Raw genomic sequence first — 18,296 nt, forward strand, 5'->3', positions numbered from 1 at the left:
CCTAGATCTGAATGAATTAAATATTCTCTTTACATAGTTGAATGTGCTGACAACAAAATCACACAAAAATTATCAATGGAAATCAAATTTATCAACCCATGGAGGTCTGGATTTGGAGTCACACTCAAAATTAAAGTGGAAAACCACACTACAGGGCTGATCCAACTTTGATGTAATGTCCTTAAAACAAGTCAAAATTAGGCTCAGTAGTGTGTGTGGCGTCCACGTGCCTGTATGACCTCCCTACAACGCCTGGGCATGCTCCTGATGAGGTGGCGGATGGTCTCCTGAGGGATCTCCTCCCAGACCTGGACTAAAGCATCCGCCAACTCCTGGACAGTCTGTGGTGCAACGTGGCGTTGGTGGATGGAGCTAGACATGATGTCCCAGATGTGCTCAATTGGATTCAGGTCTGGGGAACGGGCGGGCCAGTCCATAGCATCAATGCCTTCCTCTTGCAGGAACTGCTGACACACTCCAGCCACATAAGGTCTAGCATTGACTTGCATTAGGAGGAACCCAGGGCCAACCGCACCAGCATATGGTCTCACAAGGGGTCTGATGATCTCATCTCGGTACCTAATGGCAGTCAGGCTACCTCTGGCGAGCACATGGAGGGCTGTGCGGCCCCCAAAAGAAATGCCACCCCACACCATGACTGACACACCGCCAAACCGGTCATGCTGGAAGATGTTGCAGGCAGCAGAACGTTCTCCACGGCGTCTCCAGACTGTCACGTCTGTCACATGTGCTCAGTGTGAACCTGCTTTCATCTGTGAAGAGCACAGGGCGCCAGTGGCAAATTTGCCAATCTTGGTGTTCTCTGGCAAATGCCAGACGTCCTGCACGGTGTTGGGCTGTAAGCACAACCCCCACCTGTAGACATCGGGCCCTCATACCACCCTTATGGAGTCTGTTTCTGACCGTTTGAGAAGACACATGCACATTTGTGGCCTGCTGGAGGTCATTTGCAGGGCTCTGACAGTGCTCCTCCTGCTCCTCCCTGCACAAAGGCGGAGGTAGCGGTCCTGCTGCTGGGTTGTTGCCCTCCTACGGCCTCCTCCACTTCTCCTGATGTACTGGCCTGTCTCCTGGTAGCGCCTCCATGCTCTGGACACTACGCTGACAGACACAGCAAACCTTCTTGCCACAGCTCGCATTGATGTCCCATCCTGGTTGAGCTGCACTACCTCAGCCACTTGTGTGGGTTGTAGACTCTGTCTCATGCTACCACTAGAGTGAAAGCACCGCCAGCATTCAAAAGTGACCAAAACATCAGGCAGGAAGCATAGGAACTGAGAAGTGGTCTGTGGTCACCACCTGCAGAACCACTCCTTTATTGGGGGTGTCTTTCTAATTGTTTATAATTTCCCCCTGTTGTCTATTCCATTTGCACAACAGCATGTGAAATGTATTGTCAATCAGTGTTGCTTCCTAAGTGGACAGTTTGATTTCACAGAAGTGTGATTGACTTGGAGTTACATTGTGTTGTTTAAGTGTTCCCTTTATTTTTTGAGCAGTGTATATATATTATATTAGATTTTGTGTGCGTTAGCTAGTTTGTGGGGAATTGATTGATATTACATGTTAGATATAACTGCACTGTTGGATCTCTCTCTCTCTCTCTCTCTCTCTCTCTCTCTCTCTCTCTCTCTCTCTCTCTCTCAGGCTATGAAAAAGACATGACCATGACTCCTGAGTGTTGAACTTTTGCCAACTCTACAGTCACCCTGGTTATTATATGACCCTGAGGGTCATCTTCGAACGCTGGAACATCTTGAATAACAATAAGGGACACACATACTCTTAAAATTCCACTCAGCACAGCCATCGGAGCATGGTTTCTCTAAACTTTTGTTCCTAAGTTTATGACTTATAGGGAGTGTTTCCTAGATGCTGTGCTTCGACATATGCATTGATGGGTCTTCGATTTTTAGACTCGGTATCTGTAAAACACTTTGTGACAACTGCTGATGCAAAAAGGGCTTTTAAGAAATACATTTAGCTGATTGACAGATTTGTATTATTATTTTAAAAAATATATAACATTATTATTATCATAATCTTTATTAGTATTATGTTACAGGTGAGACATACCCAGAAATGTCAACGTCTTGTCAAGTGCTCAGATCTGTACAGCAGCCCCATATAATCACGTACAGTAGCTCCAACTTTCAAGAATGTGTTTACCAGGCAGTGATGAAAACACTTTAAATGAGCTCTAATTCAAACATACAATGATATATATTTTATACAATTACCCAATCAAAAGTGTTGTTACAAAATCCCTTCTCCAATGAGTACATTTCAAGGTTTCACAAACATAAAACGACCATCTAATGAATGTTTCTCGGACTAACACACTGTTGAGTTTCCTATTTACTAAAGAACAATCAGTGAGAGAAAACACAAAAGGTGGTAAGATAATCTGTATACATGTCACTCTATACTGAAAACAGGTACATTCTGAAAGATTTTGATGTTGATGTGATAACACTTTTTTATTCATCAATTTAGGATAATACTGTTTATTTTATACTGTACTTAAATCGTATTATTTATCTTGTCTCACAACCAAGCCATGTAAACATATGTGGAATTAACCCCATTAACAGGTGTGTGTCTTTTTGGATCAAAAATTGATCAAGAAAATACTAATTGGCTTGATCAGATCCTCTTCCCTATTCAGGCATCATATAATGCACAACCACATGCGAAACTCCACCAATAAAACATTGAGAACGTTAACATGACTACTTGCAATTTCATTATTTTCGTCACCATTCATCAATGGTCGAACTATGTTCTTTTTCTTCGTACATGCACCGAGCTTCCAATGGCTGGAGCCGAGCAACAGGGTAAAAGACCCTAATAAAACGTATGTGAAAAGATGTGGCCAAAGTATAAACCTTTGCTGTTTAAAAAAAAAAATGTTTTTGTTATAGCCACCAGGTCTTCCTAACATTTGCCATAACTAGTAAGCCGTACATCCTGAATGTGTATGGGCTCCCAAATATGTGCATGGGAACCCATGGAGGGGTGGGACCACATGCCCTTCTATGTAATTGAGCTGAGAACATAATTGCTCAATTGTAATTCAAATCATTAACCCGTAAGGGAACACATGACCAAAGCAAAATATGAACCATATAGAATTAAAACAACATTATTTTTCATGAGAAATACAATCTAATAAACAAACGTTTGCATAATGAAAGAACTGGAAACTGTCTCCAACAATGTCTTTAGCTATGTGTAAAACTTTGATATTGTCAGTAAGGTCATTGAGACTAACAAAAGACAACAGTTATTGTGGGAGGTTTAGGGATAAATATAGTGAAGGATAATGAATGTTAAAGATTTGTTCACAGTGGGGATTTTGAAAGAGGGGGATTAGAACCCCTAAATTAATAGTGGTAAGAAAGATCATAAAGGTAATTTCAGATTCAGGTTTAGGGGGGGTAATAACTTTATGGAAACCACTATTCACACTATGTGGATTATAAACATGTACAGACATAGGGAACCATCACATCAAGGTGTAACAGGGATGAACGGCTATTCAATGTACAACAGTAGTCTTCTGTAACAAACAATACGTATTAAATATGTTTACATACAGTGAGGGGAAAAGTATTTGATCCCCTGCTGATTTTGTACGTTTGCCCACTGACAAAGAAATGATCAGTCTATAATTTTAATGGTAGGTTTATTTGAACAGTGAGAGACAGAATAAGAACAACAAAATCCAGAAAAACGCATGTCAAAAATGTTATAAATTGATTTGCATTTTAATGAGGGAAATAAGTATTTGACCCCCTCTCAATCAGCAAGATTTCTGGCTCCCAAGGTGTCTTTTATACAGGTAACGAGCTGAGAGTAGGAGCCCACTCTTAAAGGGACTGCTCCTAATCTCAGTTTGTTACCTGTATAAAACACACCTGTCCACAGAAGCAATCAATCAATCAGATTCCAAACTCTCCACCATGGCCAAGACCAAAGAGCTCTCCAAGGATGTCACGGACAAGATTGTAGACATACAGGCTGGAATGGGCTACAAGACCATCGCCAAGCAGCTTAGTAAGGTGACAACAGTTGGTGCGATTATTTGCAAATGGAAGAAACACAAAAGAACTGTCAATCTCCCTTGGCCTGGGGCTCCATGCAAGATCTCACCTCGTTGAGTTGCAATGATCAGGAGAACGCTGAGGAATCAGCCCAGAACTACACTGGGGGATCTTGTCAATGATCTCAAGGCAGCTGGGACCATAGTCACCAAGAAAACAATTGGTAACACACTACGCCGTGAAGGACTGAAATCCTGCAGCGCACGCAAGGTCCCCCTGCTCAAGAAAGCACATATACATGCATGCCCGTCTGAAGTTTGCCAATGAACATCTGAATGATTCAGAGGCCAACTGGGTGAAAGTGTTTTGGTCAGATGGGACCAAAATGGTGCTCTTTGGCATCAACTCAACTCGCCGTGTTTGGAGGAGGAGCAATGCTGCCTATGACCCCAAGAACACCATCCCCACCATCAAACATGGAGGTGGAAACATTATGCTTTGGGGGGGGTTTTCTGCTAAGGGGACAGTACAACTTCACCGCATCAAAGGGACGATGGACGGGGCCATGTACCGTCAAATCTTGGGTGAGAACCTCCTTCCCCCAGCCAAGGCATTGAAAATGGGTCGTGGATGGGTATTCCAGCATGACATTGACCCAAAACACACAGACAAGGCAACAAAGGAGTGGCTCAAGAAGAAGCACATTAAGGTCCTGGAGTGGCCTAGCCGGTCTCCAGACCTTAACCTGTTAAGTCGACCCTCTACTTTTTCGAACATTCTGTTAAAAATCGCGCAACATTTCAGCGCCCTGCTACTCAGGCCAGGAATATAGTATGTGCATATGATTAGTATGTGTGTATAGAAAACACTCAGACGTTTATAAAACTGGTTAAATCACGGCTGTGACTATAACAGAACGTGCGTTTCATCGAAAAGCGCAGGAAAACCTGATCACTGAAAATGGAAATAAATCCATCCGCGACTTCAAGGAATTGTTCAAAGTGAACGGAATTACATGAGACCGCGGTTTCAGTGCCTACAGCTTCCACACAATGTCTAGAGTCTTGTCATTTGATTCGGCTTTGATTCTTGGTCAAACCGAATCAAGGGAACCGATTCCCTCCGGTCTCCGACCGGATGTTTTTTTCGAGCTCTCTTCAGACATGTTTTCGACACGGACAGCCAAAGAATTTACATCGCCTCCTGATGAATTTTATCGTTTATTAACGTGTACTAATACTTAAAGTTGCATTACAAAAGTATTTCGAAGTGTTTTGTGAAAGTTTATCGTCGACTTTTTGAATTTAAAAAAATGACGTTACGTTATGAAACGCTATTTATTTCCGTTTATCACACAGTCTACATAGAACAATATCTAGGCTATATATGGACCGAAAAAAAGACCCAATAGTGATTATGGGACATCTAGGAGTGCCAACAAAGAAGATGGTCAAAGGTAATGAATGTTTTATATTTTATTGTGCGGTTTGTGTAGCGCCGAATATGCTAATTATTTTGTTTACGTCCCCTGCGGGTCTTTTGTGGTGTTACATGCTATCAGATAATAGCTTCTCATGCTTTCGCCGAAAAGCATTTAAATAATCTGACTTGTTGCCTGGATTCACAACGAGTGTAGCTTTAATTCAATACCCTGCATGTGTATTTTAATGAACGTTTGAGTTTTAACTAATACTATTAGCATTTAGCATAGCGCATTTGCATTTCCAGAGCTCTAGATGGGTTAATCGCATAGCTGAAGGTTCGAGTTGCCAAACGTCAGCCTCGAAACCTTAATGACTTGGAGAAGATCTGCAAAGAGGAGTGGGACAAAATCCCTCCTGAGATGTGTGCAAACCTGGTGGCCAACTACAAGAAACATCTGACCTCTGATTGCCAACAAGGGTTTTGCCACCAAGTACTAAGTCATGTTTTGCAGAGGGGTCAAATACTTATTTCCCTCATTAAAATGCAAATCAATTTATAACATTTTTGACGTGGATTTTTTGTTGTTATTCTGTCTCTCACTGTTCAAATAAACCTGCCATTAAAATTATAGACTAATCATTTCTTTGTCAGTGGGCAAACGTACAAAATCAGCAGGGGATCAAATACGTTTTTTCGCTCACTGTACATTCATGACTGAATGCTTTAACTAACTCCTTTAAAGGTTTTGTATGTAAGTTGTAACAGGCCTCATTCAGCAATCTAGAGATTAACCTATAGACACCAAAACATCAATGTTTAGAGAAGCTTGGAGATTATTCCGCAAGTAAGGGGAAAAGAGCTGATTTACCTAACTCTGTACAGACCAAAGGAATTTCCAGAGTTAGCAATCCCTGAGACTGTGTATGATAACTCTGACTCGTACATCTAATGGTTATTGTAGATGTTAGCTACAGAGGGAGTTTACAGTACGTAAAAAAGCTTCACAAAGGCAAAGAGAGCAACCAATTGACCTACGTGACCTCAAAAGAGCTTTATAAAGGCAAACAGAGCATCATAATTTAAGGTAAATACATGTTTTCTGCAAAATAATGAAAGCATACTGTAGTTCAGATAGAGCATGATCAGCAGGGCGGGCGATATAGTACACAACGGTATCAAAGAGGTGACTCAAATCTATGAAAATGCCTTGCGTGTAAACTTGGAATCAATCACACGCTTAGTCGAGGGGTTCATAAATGACCGGAATAGTGAGTTGGACATTTTGAAATCCTACAAAAAGATTGTTGGGGATAAAAAAGGGATCCATCTACGTAATGACCAGTGGGTCTAAAACTAAAAATTAAAACTAAAAGATTACTAAAATACTAAAATATACAATATACTAAATATAAAAAAATACTAAAATATTAAAAAATACTACAAGATTCTGGGTAATCTATGACAAGAGTTTGCTTTTACCTGACTGGACCACCTTGCCCTTTGCTTACTGACTTATGTTACAAGCCCCGTGTGTCTTAATTAAACCTTAAGATATAATGGCTGCTGTAGAAGGTTTTGATCCCAGGTTAAAACGACCATTTTCGTCCTTAATCGCAGGGCCATCCAATACCGGTGAAACTTGTTTTGTAAAAAGTATTTTAGAGAATTCTGAACATGTTGTAACGGCTGTTGGAAGGAGAGGACCAAGGAGCAGCGTGGTACACGTTCATGCTTTTATTAGAACTGAACACTGAAATAACAAAAATAACAAGGCGAATGAACGAAAACCAAAACAGTCCTGTCAGGTGCAGAATGACACAAAACAACTACCCACAAGACACAGGTGGGGAAAGGCTACCTAAGTATGGTTCTCAATCAGAGACAACGATAGACAGCTGTCGCTGATTGAGAACCACACCCGGCCAAACACACAGAAATAGAAAACATAGAACACAAAAACATAGAATGCCCACCCCAACTCACGCCCTGACCAAAACAAAATAGAGACATAAAAAGGATCTCTAAGGTCAGGGCGTGACACATGTGTTATGTCAGAAACCTGACAATATTGTGTGGTGATATTCATCTTATCAAACTTTATATGATGAGTTATTGAGGAAAATAAAAATCAAGTTTGTTGAAGGAATACCCACATCCCTGTCTGATGATGAACTTTTACTTCCTCATAAAAACAATCTGCTGGTTTTGGACGATATGCTATTTGCCGGTAGCGAAAATCCTGAAATTGCACAAGCTTTAACTCAATATACTCATCATCGAAACCTGTCGGTGCTTTACTTGGTACAAAATGTGTTTCACCAAGGTAAATATAGCCGTACCATTAGTTTGAACGGCAATTACTTGGTTTTGTTCAAAAACCCTGGAGACAAACTACAAATAAACACTCTAGCTCAGCAGATGTACCCTGGAAGGAAATCCTACTTTATGGAAAGCTATGAGGACGCTACCAGAGCACCATTTTCTTATTTAAACGTGGATTTAAAATCAAATACTCCAGAACACCTGAGGCTCAGAACAAGATTGTTTCCGTGGGAATGGCCGACAGTTTTACATTCCTGAAAAGTAACCAATATGTCTCTGCGTTTAAAAAGAAACCTACCGCTCTTGAGATCCCTAGTTGGGGCTGCTCCTAAAGAACGGAAGGCCATCTTGGGTCATTGTTCTTCAGATCTCATATTATCACGATGTGAGATTGCTTTGAATCTTCTCAAAGGACACATTCCACTCACCCTGACCCAATTTACAAAATTAAAGAGACAAAAGACAGCAATCAAACTCTTTGCCAATAAAAGGGCCAGTCTTCAAAAGAAAAGGCATACCATACAACAGTCTGGGGGTTTTCTTCTACCTTTACTAAGTATAGCCGTGCCCTTCATCACCAGCCTTATAGCTGCCAGACGTGGGGTTTGAACACAGAGTGTGATGGCAAATAAAATGTACTTAGTGCCTCAACAAGAGTTGGATAGACTTAAACAGCAATTACATGGTCCTTGCAATGTATCAGACAAACAGCGGGAAATTATTTGGATATGGCCATGAAGGATATTTTGAACAGAAAAGGTTTGAATCCCTATGATAAGGTCCAAAAATACACAAACCTCATGCAAAGGCATTTGGCCTTGGTTAAACAAGGTGAGAGAGATCACCCATTTATTGCTTTCCCTACCGGAACCCTAAAAGGATGACACGCATAGAGAGAGCCATGCCCCTGTAATGCCTGGACCGGTGATCTTACCGGTTGAAGATCAAATGGATGTTTAAAATAATGTTATGCATGATATGTTGACACATGTTCCAGCACGTAATAGGAAAAATGTTAGATACATTATGAACAAGATAAAAGACTCAAAGGGGGCCGCTACTTGGAATTAAAAAGGAGAGTTTATCTTTCAGGGGGATGTTGTCAGGGGTTCTCATATGATGGACTTGCTTAAAAGTACCACAGCAGCCCACAAGGTTGCTGATGACAGAAGACCTCCTGGGTGGCGTCAGTTTCTTAAAGCCCTGGCAGTTCTCAACATTCCACTCTCAGGTTTACCAAACTATAAGCTTCACCACCAGATTGTTGAGGATAGAAGACCTCCTGGGTGGCGTCAGTTTCTTAAAGCCCTGGCAGTTCTCAACATTCCACTCTCAGGTCTACTAAACTATAAGCTTCACCAACAGATTCAAACTTTAAAACAAAACCCTTCAAAGAGCTACAGCACTCCTAAAGATGTTCTTGCAACCCCTCCCCCTTTTGAAAGGGCTGATGATAACTCATTTATGACCTTTTCCTAATCCTGATCTCTCCGGGTGGTTAGACTTTGAATGGCTTTTGAATTACTTTAGATTAAATTCAATACATTTTATTTGATACAATTTAACATTTGTGACATTCTTTAAACATTTGACGTGAGCATACGCCTTGATTACAGGGTCTTAATTAAAGGACACATACTTGAATACTTTTGATATTTTCTAACAAAACAATCTACGGTGCTATCATTACTTCTTAAATCATCATTATAAAGAGACATAACATCTTCAAAAGAAACTCCACGGGCTCTTTGGCATAGGTAGAGTACACAGTGTTGATCACATGTAGTGAAAAGGTTCTTGTACTTGTTTGATGCTGTAGTAGATCTTTGATCCATTTTTGGTCAAAAACTGTTTAATAGATGGGGGGGAATGTGAAAAACCCGGGGGGAAAGACGCAGGAAGCAAAAAAAGTTGAGATTTTTCTTTCTTCTTCATCTTCTAATGTCACAGCTAGCCAATGTTCACCCGACATGTGTTTAGGATGAGTATTGACCAAAAACATGACCGATCGCTCCTTCCGTTTCTCAATAGGTAGTTCATCATAAGCCCTTACTCCACAAAATTGTTTTCCAATCCAGCGGCTCATGAGACCTTCTAGCTCTTGGGTATTCATGTTTTTGCTCAACGATCTTTAATATCTTAATAATAATCCACTAAGACTTGTCTTTGGGAATTCACTTCCAAGATTGAATTAGAGCATGCATAAACAATCATATATACTGTACAAGTTAAAGGTGTACGGAAACGCATTTCCAGCCTGAGGTTACCTTGGGACACCACAGACAGATTTCCTGAGGTGTCATCATCCGGTGATAAATTGAACACATACAATGTGTAACCCTCTGAAAAAATAATTTCTGTCAATAGGTAAAGAGAAATATTTTAGGTGCCTCCCGATAGCCAGGAATAGATTGTATAATTCTCACACAGATATGTTGTTATTAAATTGTGATTGGAAAGCCTTAGCAGGGACCTGACGTCCGCCCTGACAGAGGGCTACATACTCTGCATTGAAGTGTTGAAAATTAAAGGGGTTTTTATGCAAGCTGCCCATATTAGAGGCATGATCAACCAAGCCTATAACCATGTAGCGGGGTAAAGGGCCTAGAAAAAGGTTTTCTTGACTACAGATTCTACTGCCCACCGGTATGCTAAAGATTTTCATGGTAATTCTTTGGAGAGGTTAAAGGGCATTTCCTTTCATCAAAGCCTGTGAATGACCCAGACGAATGGCCGGAGATGCAGACACTTTAAAAAAAATAAAAAGCGTAGCCCCCAACACTTTTAAACTAAAGTTACCGTCTTGGGCAGACATCAGACAAAACTCATCCTTGGCCCTGGTTAATTTTAGCCTTAAATCAACCGAATTTAAGAGTAAACGTTCTTGAAAGAAAATGTCAGAGTGTATAGGCCCTAGCAGAAGAAACTCCCGAGATTCAGCACAGTAGCGAGCACGTGCCTCCAGTCCTTTGTTTTCACCAGTGGTGGGGTCTGTCTTCCATAGATCCTCCTGCAGTATCCGTGCTAAACAGCCCAGCGCTGAATTGTTTCTTCAGAGTGTCTTCGAAGTAGTTTAGTAAATATTCCAGGATAGCCCTATAAGGATAGGTGGCACTGGTTTGACTGATAAGGCGTTCACCCAAAGTCACATCCATGGTTGCCAAGGGGTAATTAATGACTCACTTTGGCATCATTTGCAATATTAGTACCAACTCTTTTGGTCACTTTGAGACGTACATTTAATAAACTGTTGTTGAGGTCGAGGTAGTTGTCACCGTGGCCTGGGATGAAAAATTGGACTGTTACAGACTGTTGTCTGTAATAGCAGAGAGTGGGGCTTTCTCCACATAACATGAACTATCTATTGAAAATTGGGTTAAGGGGGCCGTGAAAAGATCGAGCTCTGTCTTTATAGCTTCAGAGGACATGCGGTATAAAAGACACAAGTTGCTTGTTCTTTTAGAAAATACTTCTGAGTATTCTTTTTGCAGTTTTTGGTCCAGACCTCCTCGCTTTACACTGTCTTCGACTTATTGAGTTTCTCTTAACTTCACTAGGGTGGGGGGAACTATTTTCACTTCCGGATGAAAAGTGTGCCCAAAATAAATTGCCTGCTACTCAGGCCCAGAAGCTAGGATATGCATATAATTGGTAGATTTGGATGGAAAACACTCTAAAGTTTCAAAAACTGTTAAAATGTCTGTGAGTATAACATAACTGATTTGGTAGGCAAAAACCTGAGAAAAATCCATCCAGGAAGTGTGATGTTTTTGTTTGTTTGTATTTTTCTATTGAATTCCATTACAGTATCCATTGATTTAGGACTCAAATTGCACTTCCTATGGCTTCCACTAGATGTCAACAGTCTTTAGAAATTGTTTCAGGCTTGTATTCTGAAAAGTTAGAGAGTAAGACCTCAATGAATGAGTGGATAGTGGAAAGTCCCAGAGCTTTTTCATGTGCACGACCGAGAGTGTGCCTTTCTTGTTTACCTTTTATATTGACAACGTTATTGTCCGGTTGAAATATTATAGATTATTTAGGCTAAAAACAACCTGAGGATTGATTATAAACACCGTTTGACATGTTTCTACTAACTTTACGGATACTATTTTGATTTTCCGTCTGCCTGTGACTGCGTTTCAGCCTGTGGATTAAATGAACAAGACGCACGAAACAAAACGGAGGTTTTGTGATCTAAACACGGACTTTATCGAACAAAACAAACATTTGAGAAAATGGGAGTCTTGTGAGTGCAACCATATGAAGATCACCAAAGGTAGGTGATTAATTTTATTGCTATTTCTGACTTGTGTAACTCCTCTACTTGGCTGGTTACTGTTTGTAATGATTTGTCTGCTGGGTGCTGTTCTCAGATAAACGCATGGTATGCTTTCCCCATCAAGCCTTTTTGAAACCTGACACTGTGGTTGGATTAACAAGAAGTTAATCTTTAAACCGATGTATAACACTTGTATGTTTTTATGAATTTTTAAAATGAGTATTTCTGTTTTTGAATTTGGCGCTCTGCAATTTCACTGGATGTTGGCCAGGTGGGATGTTACCGTCCCATGTACCCTAGTGAGGTTAACGGTTAACCTCCGCTTTTTAAGGGCCGGCCTACGCCTTATACCCGGAGGTCTCTTTTTTAGTCTTCGAGACAACAACATAAGACCCAAGCCTTCTTGATGCTCGGGATCTGATGAAGCCTGTCTAGGCCACCACCTAACAATATTTTTGGCCACTGATTTTAAATGTGGTTTGGCTATGCTGAGGCCTCTCTTCAGAAACGGTAAAACCCATTCTAAAGAGGTTACGAAATATACCTCTTATCCCCGCACCATACATGGTAGGGTTTCCATGATAACCGGGTAATCCATTACCCACTTGATCAACATAATATGAGACATAGCGGTTAGGATCGAGATTGTGGTTGTGTACCATAACCATTTTAATTTATTTGTATTATGTTTATAAAAACAAATTTTATACGGTATATATGTGCAGATGCATTACTGGAGAGAGCCAGGTAAAATACATTGTGCTCCATGATGCACTCCTGTGTACACTCGAATGATGGTGTTTTTATCATGCATGAGGGTTTAAGTTAACCCCCACTTCCTCCACCACATCGTCCTGTAATACCCAACCGTTGAACTTTTGTGGCCAGTTTTTCCAACGGACCAACACCCATTTTCTTCCCTTTTGTCTCATTTGATCCAGAATCTACTCCACGTGAAAGACTTTATCTTTACCCAACTGTACCTTCTGGAGTTCCTTCTCATAAAAGGAACCCTTCTATAAGCTCCAAATCATAATCTTTTAATGTGTAGACAGGGGGTACACGTTGTAACTGTGAACAGCTCATCGCTGTAACCTTGCTCATATTTTATTCGAAAACACCCCTCAACTTGGATATACGTACCAGGTCCCCCACTATGAATTTAAAATCTATTATTTTCTTACGGCGAAGGGGGAACAAACCATACACATTTTTAAAGACTTGAAAAGAGTTTTCAGAAGAGACCTCAGAGGGCTTCATCCGTATACTCTTATGGTAGCTGTAGTTATAACCCTTTAATAAATCTTGAACTATATCCACATATCTATGGGTGTTGTGAGCCGTAAAGTATTTCCACATCCTTCAAAGTTCAAGAACTGAAGCTTTCAAATCCGAACCTGTAGCAAAATGTATGATATTGTGCTTCTTCATGAGTTTCTGAAAAGTATTCTTACATTAATTTTACTTTAATTCTATACCGCCGTCCGTATGCACTTTCTCGGGTGCTCCTCCTTCCTTCAAGATAGAGTCAAAGGCCAGGGGTCACCTCTTCCCCACTCTTATTTTTTAAGACCCTTACAAATGCTATTTTAGATAAACTATCTATAACCGTTAGCATGTATTGATTTCCATATTTTTTTATCTGCAAGGGCCTGCATGTCACATAGATCCACCTGAAACTGGGACAAGGGATGAGTAGAAAAAACTATTTTGTGGAAATTGTTTTCACACAGGTTGATGCTAGCCATTCATTCACTTGAGCAGCGCCTAACCTGCTACCTGTTTCTTCGGCTATAGCTCTCTGGAACCTCTCCTTCCCCTCATAAGACCCTGGGTTAGAGGGGGTATAATAAATGTTTTTTTAAATCTGCTCCGCCTTCATTCTTGCCTCTCTGATGTACAATAACATGAATGAGCCCCTTTCAAATAACGAGAACATTTATTTTCATTTTGCATTTTATTTTTGCAAACATTTTTTAAGTATCACGTATCCATACAATTCAGGATACGTAGCAGGTTATTAGTACCCGTTTTCTCAATGACCCATGCATGCAAAACCTTTTAAACTTGGTTTACATTTACAGGCTTATATCGCTGAATTTGTAAGACACATACATCTGTTATATAAGTATAAAAACAACAAATATGATACATGTTACAATTAAATGATGTTTCAAACAAATAAACTAAAATCTTAGACAAGGATTTTTCTAGTTCTTCAGAATCATCCACAAGATGGGATACCAGTTGTGACCATTGTAGAGTCTCCCCGTATGTCTTACATGACTCATGATTTGTTCCATTTTTAGCACACGCTCTGCATTAACCCCTTTATTGTGGGTTGTGTAAAGCGATACATTGTTCACTTTAATTTCAATAATTTGCTGCATAACATTTGTGTCATTTTTATGTCTATATTTTAGTTTGGTCAGGTCGTGAGTCGGAGTGGGAATTATATGTTTTGTGTTCTATGTTTTTTATTTCTTTTTCTATTTTTGTATTTCTATGTTTTCTATTTCTTGGGACTCTGGAGGGTCCAGGCTAAAGTGGTCATCCAGCCTGGAGGAGTGGTGCCAAGGCTGCGCACCAGAGCTCCAGTGCTCCCCCACAGCCCGGTCCATCCGGTGCCTCCTCCACTCACCAGGCCTCCTATAGGTCTCCCCAGCCTTGTGGGTCCTGTGGTAGCCCCACGCACCAGGCTGTCTCTCCGTCTCCTCCCTCCAGGTTCTCCCGCCTGTCTGGCGCTTCCAGTGTCTCCCTCCAGTCAGGAGCTACCGGAGCCGAACGTCAGTCAGGAGCAGCCGGAGCCGCCCGTCAGTCAGGAGCTGCCGGAGCCGCCCGCATGTCCGGCGCTGCCGGAGTCTCCCGCCTGATAGGCGCTGACGGAGTCTCCCGTCTATTCGGGGCCCGCTGCAAGGGTCCCCGGTCCGAGGTCGGCAGCGAGGGTCGCCGCTCCGAAGGCGCCACCTAAGTGGAGTGGGGTCCACGTCCCGTGCCGCCACCGCGGACAGATGCCCACCCAGACCCTCCCCTATAGGTTTAGGTTTTGCGGCCGGAGTCCGCACCTTGGGGGGGGGGCAGCTGGCTATCGTTGTCTCTGATTGAGAACCATACTTAGGCAGCCTGTTCTCCCACTATGGGTTGTGGGTACTTATTTTCTGATTAATGTTTTTGTTGCACCTTACAGAACTGTTCGTTTGTCGGATTGTTGTTTTTGTTCAGTATTCATCTTTATTAAAATTATTATGAATACGTACCACGCTGCACTTTGGTCCTCTTCTCCTTCTCCCGACGACAATCGTTACACTTTGTAAATTCTCTCAAAAGAAAAAAAACATTTATTCTCTCTAATATCGTATGCATATAGTTACCCCATTGCTTTATGTCTAAATAAAAAATATATATTGTTACTCGTTCTCTTGGGGTTTATTGAGCCAGAATGTCACCACATCAGCCACCAAAGCTTCCTTGTATTTGTTGTCGTCCATCAGTGCGTGCCTGATTTTTTTGAGTTTCTCATGGATGTAGATCACCTCCTTCAGTTCATGTAGGAAAGCCTCGGTTACACCGTAAACCCTGGGAATAGACCCATAGACTCCAGGGTTCTGACCATTGATGGTATAAAGCGGCAGGACCACGGTGTTTTCACCAGCTCCTCAAAGTGGTTGAAGAAGTAGTACCGGGGTGGGTCATATAAACACGGATGTCGTTGGCTGGAGTGACTGATCTCACAACCGGGGCATTTTTCTCTTATATACTCTCCAATCACCACATCTAAAATTGAGGCTACAGAGGCCTTGATGGTGTCCACAGAAATAGTACATGTACACATCCCCAGGCTGTGTACATGTAGGGGGTGTCGGGGGGCTTGCCTGGGGGGAGTAGAAAGGAGGGCTGTGAGGCCTTAGGGACTCTGGTCCCCATGACGTATCGGAGTCCTGATATGGTATATGAATATCCATGGTATATGCTGAAATGAAGAACCAGAGGCTTTATGGTCACCCCCTTTTATTGTTGAACCATTCCTTTGGTATCGGGGTGTGGTTAATGTAACAGCCACCTACTTAGTTTTTTTCAGGGGATGACCCTACTGAGGATGACCCTTCTGGGGACTCCTTTGAATCATAATCCTTAGGATTCATATATATCATGCACCTCCTTAGTTTAAACGTGTTATGGCTGCAATGCCGCTAACGGGATCGATATGATAACTACAAGTGAAAATAGAGGGCGCCAAATTCAAACCACAGAAATCTCATAATTACAATTCCTAAAACATACATGTGTCTCATACCATTTTAAAGCTATTCTCGTTGTTAATCCCACCAACGTATCCGATTTCAAATATGCTTTTCAGCAAAAGCACTACAAATGATTATGTTAGGTCTCCACCAAACCACAATAAGCACAGCCATTTTCCAGCTAAATATAGCCTTCACAAAAAGCATAAATAAAGATAAAATGAATCACTAACCTTGAATTATCTTCATCAGATGACACTCATAGGACTTTATGTTCCACAATACATGCATGTTTTGTTTGATAAAGTTCATATTTATATTTAAAAAATCTGAGTTTACATTGGCATATTAGATTCATTAGTTCCAAAAACATCAAGTGATTTTGCATAGCCACATCGTTTCAACAGAAATGTAGATGATAATACAAGTTATACACATGGAATTATAGACATACATCGCCTTAATGCAACCGCTGTGTCAGATTTTTAAAAAAGCTTGCGGAAAAAGCAAGCCATGCAATAATCTGAGAGAGCTCAGAACAGTAGCCAAATTAGCCGCCATGTATTAGTCAACAGAAACCAGACAATACATGATAAATGTTTCCTTACCTTCGATGAACTTCATCAGATTGCAGTACTAGGAATCCCAGGTCCACAATAAATGCTTGATTTGTTCGAAAATGTTATTTATGTCCAATTAGCGACTTTGGTTAGCGCGTTTGGTAAACAATTCCAAAGTCACAAAGCGCGTCCACTATAACGTGACGAAATGTCCAAAAGTTCCGTAACAGAAGGTAGAAACATGTCAAACAATGTACTGAATCAATCTTTAGAATGTTGTTTACATATATCTTGAATAACGTTGCAACCGGAGAATTAGAATGACTTCAGATGACCGGTGGAACGCAAGTCCTTCCCCTGTGAAGGCGCATGGTGAATGCATGGTCAACTCGTGGAAATTGTGACTATTTCTTGTCTCATTTGACCCCCCTTCACATTAAAGTCATCAGACAAAGTTCTATTGACTGTTGACATCTAGTGGAAGGCGTAGGAAGTGAAAACTCATCCATATCTCACTGTAATTTCAATGAGAGCTTGGTTGAAAATCCGCCACCCCAGAAAATAAAAAACAGGAAGTGGAATTTCTCAGGTTTTTGCCTGCTATATGAGTTCTGTTATACTCACAGACATAATTCAAACAGTTTTAGAAACTTCAGAGTGTTTTCTGTCCAATACTAATAATAATATGCATATATTAGCAACTGAGACTGAGGAGTTGGCCATTTACAATGGGCACCTTTTCATCCAAGCTATTCAATACTGCCCCTGCAGCCATAAAAAGTTAACAATACTCTGCCGTTGTTGGCTCTGTACAAAAAGAGCATCCACTAACTAACATTTTCAATTCCATTATATCCCAACTTTTAAAAGGAATAAGCATACGCAACCTAAAATCCCCAGTCAGTCCACCATCACGGATGTTACCGTTGCAGATCTTCGTTGCTGATATCGAACTCCACGCACCCACATGGAAGTTCATTCTTTCTTTGTATTTTCACCCTATGAAATATCCTTCCTGAGGAGTCAGGGGTACCTTCCCAATGGGTCTCATAGCCCGTGAACAAGCTATACCCCTTTTTGATAACTCTCAGTTCGAAACACATGCCAGTCTTCAAGCCTGTAGTCCACTCCTAAAGTCTTGTCTTTATATTCTTCTCCTTCGGCTACGGTATAGAGTCACTCTACAGGCCGGCTAATCAAACATATAACCCCATAGTTGTCCATTAGACATCAACACTTGATCTTTCAACACAGTTGCGGGCGGTATTTGGGTTCTATACATATCTAGAAAATGCTTTTTTGGCGCATCGTATATTTATGCTTTATACTCTTCCCTTTCTATATGTTTTAACTGGGCTCCTCTGCTTCCGTTGTTAAGGTCCTCACGGGTGTGTCAGTG

This window comes from Oncorhynchus gorbuscha, linkage group LG02, assembly GCF_021184085.1.
Source record: "Oncorhynchus gorbuscha isolate QuinsamMale2020 ecotype Even-year linkage group LG02, OgorEven_v1.0, whole genome shotgun sequence".
NCBI classification, from domain to species: Eukaryota; Metazoa; Chordata; class Actinopteri; order Salmoniformes; family Salmonidae; genus Oncorhynchus; species Oncorhynchus gorbuscha.